The sequence below is a fragment of the Mytilus californianus genome, unplaced genomic scaffold, assembly GCF_021869535.1.
Source record: "Mytilus californianus isolate M0D057914Y unplaced genomic scaffold, xbMytCali1.0.p SCAF_7, whole genome shotgun sequence".
In the NCBI taxonomy this organism is placed as follows: domain Eukaryota; kingdom Metazoa; phylum Mollusca; class Bivalvia; order Mytilida; family Mytilidae; genus Mytilus; species Mytilus californianus.
Genome location: NW_026262723.1, coordinates 4,295,918 through 4,306,078, shown reverse-complemented (window position 1 = coordinate 4,306,078; position 10,161 = coordinate 4,295,918).

The window sequence follows — 10,161 nt, the reverse complement described above, 5'->3', positions numbered from 1 at the left end:
TACAGCGTTCGGGAATCGTTCGTATTGAGTTCGGGCATCGTTCGTTCATCGTTCGTTCATCGTATGGTAGATTTCATCGTTTAAGGTTTTGTATATCGTATGGTTCATGGTATCGTTATATGTTTTATTTGTCGTATGGTACATGGTCTGGTTAAGCGTTAAGCGTTTCGTTTATCGTATGGTATATGATATCGTTTAACGTTTAGCGTTTCATCTATCGTATGGTATATCGTTTTGTTAAGCGTATGATATAAATTAGGGTTTTATTTCAGAAAGTTATTTCAATTATTATTTAGCGTTAAAATAATTAAATATAAAAAATGCGGGATAAAAAAAATAATTATTAAATTGGATGATTGATAGTTGGTTGCGTACTTGTATATCCCAAACAACCAAACGGATGCCCCACTTTGGCAAGGTCTCTTGTACTGCCAGCCGGAAGAAGACCTGTAGTGACCATATTTCTATCCCCTAGTCACCCTTTGGACTATATTAGATTGGAAAGATTGGATTGGAAACATCTCGATTGTTAATTAAAGCAAATAAGTTATCTTAATTATTATGATTAATTGCGTAATTCTTGAGATCTCACAAAACATGTTTAACCCCGCCGCATTTTTGCGCCTGTCCCAAGTCAGGAGTCTCTGGCCTTTGTTAGTCTTGTATGTGTTTTTAATTTTAGTTCCTTTATATGTTTTGGAGTTTAGTGTGACGTCCATTTTCACTGAACCAGTACACAATTTTATTTAGGGGCCATCTGAGGACCACCCCCGGGTGCGGGATTTTCTCGCTGCATTGAAGACCCATTGGTTGCCTTCGACTGTTATCTGCTCTTTGGTCGGGTTGTTGTATCTTTGACATATTCCCCATTTCCATAAATGTCTTTTTATACGCGCATCATAATTTTGACGGAACGTATTATGGTATACAAACGTCCGGCGTCCGTCTGTCTGTCTGTCCGTCTGTCCGGCGTCCACATGTCGCACCGTAACTTGAGAACGACTTATCCGAATCTCATGAAACTTAAAATAATTGTTTCTTATGATGGTCAAACGAGCTGTATACTTTTTGGTGAAAATAAGATTAAAACTTTGTGAGTTACGGAACTTTTTAACTAAAACAGGGGTTGTTTTTTTTTACATGTCGCGCCGTATCTCAAAAAAGATTTATGTTTATTGCTTAAAACTTTACACGTTTCTTAGTTAAATTAATCTAAAGATCTGTGAAATTTTTGGTGATGCTTCAAAATTATATTTTAGAGGTATTGATTTGTTTGTAAAAACAAAAAGGGGAGGGGGGGGGGGGGGGGTTCACATGTTTTATGTAGCTTTCTTACTGGCAAAAATGGTGATAGATTTTATAAATGCTGCCAGGCACCGACCGTTGAAAAACAAGCGATCTGTTTAAAAAAAGAAATGAAAATAACGTTGGTTTATTTTTCTTAGTCCAGCATTTTGATAATATCATCTTCAGTATATTTTCTGGTAGATTCAGTGTGGTTTTTCACAAAATATGAATTATTGTAACCCAAAACAAGAAATTTGTATCTACGATTCCCATTTTTATAGAAAAAGCTCTGTTTAATGAGATGGCGAAGTCGATCTTTCAACTGAGCATGGGAAATAGTAGTGTAAAGCGTAGAAAAATCAAAAGTCTTTATGTTGCTGCAAAATTGCAAAGATTGTGATCGAAGATTAAGCAGTAGATCTTTCGAATTTTTGAGAATCCACATCTGGTTAACACCACTGGTAGAATATATCTCATCACAATATTTTTGAAGCCCATCTTTAACTGTAGAAAGAATAGTAGTCAGTACTTTAAAAAGATGTTTAGTCGAACATTTTGATGACCCAGCTATGTATCGTTCTTTATATGGAGTTTTGTGTATCAACAAAACGTTAACAGTGAATAGAGTTAAGTGATGAAGCCTCGTTCTCAGTACCTTTGAATGGTTAATTGATGATTGTAGTTTGCTTAAAGTCCAGTGGCTCATATTGCATGTTTGTTCAGAACAAGCACAACGCTAAGTTATAAAGTTATTTCATAGAATTGGAAATAATCTAAAATAGACATTGTGGGTGATATGCACTATCATAATGATATAATTTTGTAGTGGTTTACCTAGCAGATAAGAAGACGACAACTTTTAAGATAGAGACAAACTAATTTATTTTCAAATCCATACACAAAACACAACTTTTAATGTAAAACGTCTTGAATCAATTATGATTCTTCTAAAAATTCAGCATGGAGTACTTACTGAGAAGAATATTGCAGAAATGGAATAAAAGCTGGTTTCATATACAATAATATATACAGACTTCATTAAATCCATAAATGAAGTACCAGAAAAAAAGACTCGTAACGAACAGTAAAATCTATGGCAAAGTTTATCCAATACTTGATATGATAAGATATGTAGTAACATATACATGCATGTAGGCAACACATAGTACCAGTATACATGGTGAAACATTAGACTGGAAGGTGGTTACTTCAAGATTATATAAAGATTCAGTATTAGGCCCCCTATTATTTGTACTCTACATCACATGTATCAATGAACTACCAGAATGTGTTAAATTATACTGATAAAACTTAAATATTCAGAATCATAGGTGACAAGAACGACCATGATATATTGCAAAATAACAAGAAATACTAAAAAAAATAGAGTGATACTTCGCTCATGATGTCAACACATGAATATAAGCAAATATTCCAGAGTCAAATGTACAAATTACACTCTACTAGGCCAAGACATAAGCAGCAGTAAAGAAGAGAAGGACAAAGACGTGGTCATAAATGAAGATCTAACATTTGCCAAACATATTTGCGAAAGAGGAAATAAAGCTATCGAAATTTGTTCTGCACGAAGAAGATTATTCAAAAAAAATCTAAATGCTAAAATCGTATTTCCCTTATTCAAAACATCAATGAGAACACATTTACATGACATGTATGCTAGTTCAGTATGGAAACCTCCATAAAAAGTATAGCGACAAAATTGACAATGTACAGAAAATAGAAAAAAGAAATATACCAGGTTCCAATGAAGTATCCTGAAAGACTAAAGAAATCTAAAGAATCTAAAGAATCAATCTAAAATTACCAACATTTTCATATAGAATTATTAGAGGGCACATGATAGAGACAAATAATATTAAATGGAAAAATGTGACCCAGAAACTAGTGCCCTTCTCAAATTAGTGGCAAATGCCGAAAAATGACATAGCACAAGAATCAATAGTAATAAAACATTGATCAAAGTGTTAAAACAAGTCTGCAAAAAACAGCTGTGCTGTAAATACCGCAAAACTATGGAACCAGGTTATTGATAATGTGATAAAGGCCCGTCAATAAACGCCTTTCAATAGAATTAACATATAAACCTGCCTTATTATGTGGAGCAGGAACTGTGCACCCTTCCGGAGCATCTGTGTTTACCCCGATTAATGGTGCGATTCGTGTTGCTCAATCTTTAGTTTTCTATGGAGTGTTTTGTCGATTTGTTGTTATCGGATTTTTATTGCCTTGGCGTTGGCAGTTTGTTTTTGTCTTATCAGTTTTGAATGCCCCCGTGGTATCTTCCGCGTCTTGTTTTTTTGACAAACATTCGGAAAATGAAAAACAAATTAATTAATCTGATTATTGAAAAAAAAATAGTCTGAATCAGTAACATAAATAAAGGAACACAAATCATACTAAATGCGTCTGGTAAAGAGGAACCGTTTGAATCCTGAGCCGGAAAACAGCATTAAGTAACAACTAAAATGAAAATGGTACGCTTATTTAAACTGCATGAAAATATTCGGCTACGCAAATTCTGCAATAACTCAATACATTAAACATGTTTTTGGTTGAGATCTTTTTAGTTTTCTAGGTAGTGTTTGGTGATCTCTTGATTGTCTGTTTGCTTATGGTCATAGGGTATCTATCCGTCTTTGATCTATTGTTTTTTTTATTATTTTCCCTAAGGTATATTCTTCCTCCTTACTTTTTTTACACATGGAATTATTTGAGTAATGAATTAAGTTCAGGTTTAATCATAATTTAAAGAAAACTATAAATAAAGATGACATATTTAATCAAGGGCGGAATAAAGACCCTGCATGAGTCTAGAACCCATGCATATTACATTGCATAGCCTACATATAAAACATCTTTTTCATTGCATGCGAATAATGTTTTAGTAGTTTTTAAAATACATGACCTTACCGGCAATGGGACATCCACTTGGTCTGACCAAATGTAAACAAGCTACAATGTATTTAAATAAACAAGATAATCTTATCTCTTTTAGACAATTTACGCGTCAATATGTGTGACTGACTGACAAAAAAACGTTCAAGCAAATGTTCATTTTCTCAAAATATTTAGGACAGATTTTATCATATTTGTGTCTCAAATCTCAAGGAGGTTCATATCTTTATGAGTCTAATATATATATAGTATGATCAGACCGAAAGTACTGTTTGAAATAAATTAAACAAATAATGCAGGGGAGAATGCTGCTAACATTTACGAGACATGGACAGTTGTTATGCAATTCATACAGAAAAAAAGGAGATTGTGTTCTTCAATCTAAATATCTTGAAAAGTTAACATGAAATGTGATATACATTATAAAACACTATTAAGTCTACAAAGAAAAACAGGAATTACAAAACAATATTGGATTTTTTTCAGTTTAAACAATATACAACGAACAAAACATATGGTCCAGATCCCCTGACTTGGTAAAACCACAGTGTGGTGAGATCATATAATGCAAATAAAGGCAACAGTAGTATACCGGTGTTCAAAAGTCGTATATCGATTGAGGGAAAACAAATCCGGGTTAAAAACTAAAACCGAGGAAACACATCAACTATAAGAGGAAAACAAAGGAACAATAGGACCACTGAAATGCAACAAAAACAAACACCAACATACATAATAACGAACTATTTGATAACAACTGCCATATTCCTAACTTGGTACAGGACATTTGAAGAAAAAATGGTGGGTTGAACCTGGTTCAATGGCAAAAACCTCCCTTTTGCATGTGCCACAAGGACACTCATCAGCTAAAAAACAAAGGAAACCAGAGATCAACACAAATGATTTATCATCAGATATGCTTAAGAGAAAAAATATATGGCTTAAACAAGAATCAGGTTTTGAAGAGTTTGCGTCGTAAAAGAAGATCTGATTACCTAGTGTAGGATATACTAGGTATTCACAAAATTACTACGCAGGTATATGAATAAAAGGATTTATCTATATACATCATATACAGCAAGCTAAAGACAGTGGTAGATTAAACCTGGTATTACTTTCTCTTCAGACAGTATATATTTTTCTCTGGAGATCTATGGTTGTTGGTGCTGGGTTGCTGTCTCCTTGACGTAATTTCCATGTCTACTTTAAATCTGCTGTAAATCTCACCCAATTTCTTCATAATGGCGTTAACTACTACGCCTAATATTTAAGAGGTGTAAACCTCATTATTTACGGGAAGTACAACATGAACACGCAAAAGTTTACGGCCTGGGCCTGGCATCTTTTCATTAGTAAATTACTCTTATTGATTCAGCGAAGAATTAAGAAATAATTCATGGGGGCTTGAATATATCGTGATTTTACCACGGGTTGGCCCTTCATGACAAATATTTTACCCTGAGCGATAGCGAGGGGTAAAATATCGGCATAAAGGGACAACCCGTGGTAAAATTGCGATATATTCAAGCCCCCATGAATTATTTCGATTCTAATAGGACAAATACGGCAATTGTTTTGGATCGAAGCTCTCTAGATGAAGGCATAATTTGCCGTTTCCATAAATAAACGCACTATTAAATTGACGTAAAATACCGGAGCGAACTGAATAAATGACATGCTTAAACTATTTACAATAACATATTTAGATAAGTTTGGATTAATCTAAATGATAATTTTACTTAAATGTCTTATATGTATACACAAAATGGCTTATATAACACATTTTAGCATCGTTAGTTTACGTTTCCTTGTTGTGATGATTTTCGGTTTCACAAGCGTGTATTTTCCCGTAAAATGCTTTTATTCTTACGTAATCGTTCTATGACGTCGGGTAGCTCATTCATAAAAAAGCATATGACGCGGGAGTACGATCGGAACAGCCCAAACAATATATTCATATTTTACTGCGGGTGTTAGAATACTGATTATATCATTCTAAAATTTTTTCAAAAATAAAATAATAAGATAAAATGTGTTGTATAAGTTTTAAAATGTTTCGTGGTTGAAAACAAATAAAGGGTTTGTTCTGATGGTAAATATTTGTGTAAATCCTTATCTGTGTGTTTGACCTATTAAGACTAGACCTTATGTCACTTATCATACTTACAAATTTCAAAACAACAGAAGTTGATGCGCATTTCATACCGAAATATTATATTATCATCATGACATTGATCTACTAGAATAAAAGTTGTAAACAACAGATACTGATGCACGAAATGTGATCATCACAACACAGGAAAACCTTGATCAGTTGATGACTACCAGTAATAAAATTACGACTCTTTATTTATCATGAAAATTTTAGTGACAAAATTGAAAGCCTTTCAGCAAAATGAAACAAGGCACAAGTAAAAAAGAAGATTTGAAAAAATCCAATTCGTTCAATACTATATAAACTGATGGGGTGTTCTGAAGATATATAGGAATTTCCTATTTGATTCACAATTCATTTATAAAAACAATTGTGGTATCCAATACATAGACTTAACCAGCCAAGTTTGCAACAGTGGGATCTTCCATATTAGTTTTACGCACCGTTAGAAATTTTCAAATATATCCTGACACAGTACAATAATGGGAAAACAATTCAGTTGAATGTCAGAAATGAAACCGAAATTTACTTTTGTTTAGCATATATTATTCCTGCTTATGGAAACTAAATTTTCTTTCTAAAGCAAAATAATATTTAAAAAACAATAAATATGTATTGATGCGTTTGTTCAAAATTATCTAAGACAATTATCAAATTTAAAGAACATCGTGTGCGATCTTTTATCTCTGGTATCAATTTCGATACGCTCGTGGAAGATCGGTACAACATGTTATACAGTCGTTGTCTCTTTATCTCCATCGCCTCTCAAAATGGTCGCAGAATATTCGTTCTGCAAATAAATAGATACAGGTCTGATTTAAATGATACGATCGTAACTACAAATCCAACAGTATCGTTGACAGTTAATGCTTAGAACATATTTGAAACTAATATGATAGAGGTATTCTAATACAAATGGATATAGGAATCACACATTGTTATTCGTTAGTTCAACTTCTGAATATGACTGAAGTAAGTGAATATAATAATTCTATTTTTGATAATTGAGACGTAAATTATGTTTTTTTTTGTGTTTATCAGTTAATTACTTGACAATATAATAACTATAAAGAATAAAACCTGGTCGATATCGCTGCTATCCGTTACCCACGTTATCATCAGCTCAGTAGTCAGTACTTAGGTACTGACATGATTTATAACAAATCTTTCTTACATTGTCCGTTTATAAATCTAGAAATAATTAAGAAACTATGGTTTCAACTCCATCAGGCAAAGTTGACCTTAGTTGATTTAGCTATTATTTTAGGTCCTTTTTGGTCATAGATCTCTTCAACGGTTTCCGTTTTTATACATCCTTGGCTTTCAAATATTCGGCTTTGGGCGTTTTTGATGATGATCAATCCAGAAAAGCGCCTCGGACGCATGAAATTTATAAGTGTTGTATATATTTATTTTTTTTGCATGACAATAACAATTTCTAAGTGTATCAGCAAACTTTAGACATGTAAACATTGTTATTGATTCTCAAGTCCACTATTGTTTATCTAACATTATTGCCGTTCATATTCCTTTGTCTTTAAAGACGTGGACTTATGATTATTCCTGGGATTTTATGAATGTTTGGTCCCATCTGAAATCTACTTAGCAAAGAACTATATCTTAATAGATTTAAAATATTCTAAATTAGGCAACTATCAATTTCTCGTTTGTGTGTGGTTTAAATTGTACATGCTGTCCATGTTCTTCTTGAATGGTACCGTCAAAGCTATGTTTTTCTCTGCTTTGTGTCAGTTTTTTTGAAAGTTTCTTCTTGTCTTGGTTGAAAAAGCACACAGGTGTAAGTTGTCTATTATTTGGTGAATAAAAATTATCGTGGAGGTGAGACAATAGTTGAAGTCTCGGAAATAGGGAAAAAACGAATTTGAAAAAAAACCCTCAGATTCAATGATGATAATGGATTTGTACTTGTTTTAATGCATTGTATTGATTTTTTGACATTTCTAAATTGATTGTATAAATAAAAGTTTTATTATATAGTCTTTTTTTTATATTTTAGGATGTTTATACAACAAACAATATGTTAATAATTTTATTATCTGTGAATTATTAACAGGAGGACTAGTGTTTCATTGCTAAAATGTTTAACGCGATTAAAAAAATCACCTATGGACATGAGAAATAGACTAGTATGATAACAACCTAATATACATAACTAGATCATGATAATTTTAAAAGCATGTGGACTAATAAAAGTGATCAACACTTCGTCTTGATTGAGACTTTTGATTTTCGTTTGTTGCGGATGACAAGATTGTGAATGTTATTAATGCAAACTTTAAAGCAGTTTTGTCGAAAAAAATCCGTCTTAAAAAAAAAGTATTAAGCAAAAATATCAAGGTAAATTCAATAAGGTTGAAGTCCATAAAACTTGACAAAAGAAAACGCTCGACAATATCAATCAACAGAACGAATGGAAAACAAATGTCATATTCCTGACTTGATATTGACATTTTCCGAAGAAAATGGTGGGTTTTATAGTTCGCTTAACCTTCCAATTGTATATGACAGTTGTTTATAGTCCCGTTATATAAACAGAATCGGGTGAGCAACCCAAACAAACATAACTGATTAACGTAACCGGGATCTAGAAGCCAAATCTGTGTAAATATACGTCACGACTGACTTAAGTTTTGTAATTGATTGTACATACAGTATAGTAAAACATAATAAAAATATATACTTTCCTGATAAAGTACAAAATAAATAGATATAAATACAAGGACATACACAATAAAAACAACACTATAAAAACCTCATGCGACATAATAGGACAATGACAAATGAAGGGAAAACTGTATATATTATAAAAAATGATACAGAACGTCAACACCTAACTTCCATAACTCAACAGCATCCTGTATTATTTATAAAGTATACACTTAATATTTATCTATTAGGTTTTTTTTCTGAGAAAAATGACGGGAGTGTTAAAAGCATTTCAAGAACGACTAAATGAATGTTAAAAACGAGTTAAGGTGAAATAGTAGTTCATATATTTCATTTCCCTGGTTATGACTACCCTCCTATGTCCCTTACTGAGGCGAGGGAAATCAACCTGTATGCGCTCCAATTGGATGTATGACATGTATGAGGATGGTATATTTTTCTATTTTTTCATGAATAACTGCAATATGGATATTTAAAAATAAATTATTGACAATGTTTTTTTTAAGTTCTTCGGAAACATATGTTTAAAGGAACGTGTGTATGGATTATAATTAAATTTCATTTAAAACAAGTGCGATGTTCGTACTTATTCTGTGATTTGTTGGCAGAATAAGAACTTATCATCATAAAAAACTACGAGAAGGACAAACACATAGCATACTTCATTTTATTTGGTTTACTTGTATTTGTTCGTTTACTATCACAGTGATCCTTTTTAATGACTTGTCATTGGTTTAAAACTCTTTATATCTAATCTAATAATGTAGTTTTTTTTTCCGAAGATCTGTATATATTTCTTTTCTTGAACTAGAATTTGATAAGATACTAATCTCTAATGCCATTTGTGTTTTCTACAACGATATGAGCTTGAATATTATGTACAATTGTCTTTTGTCTCTTATCAGATATTGCTGGGGGGTGTTTGACGTTTATTTTAGGTTTGTGCAAAGGAACAGGTAAGCTGTACACTCGTATTGCTCTCAATCTTTTTAATAGATCATCTAATACGTGAGGTTAATGTAGCGCAATGTTTCGAACTTTTTCGACTGTATTGTTTTTATGTCATGTATGTATTCTTCCGAGATTTCTAGCTATATATAAGTCTAACTATCAAC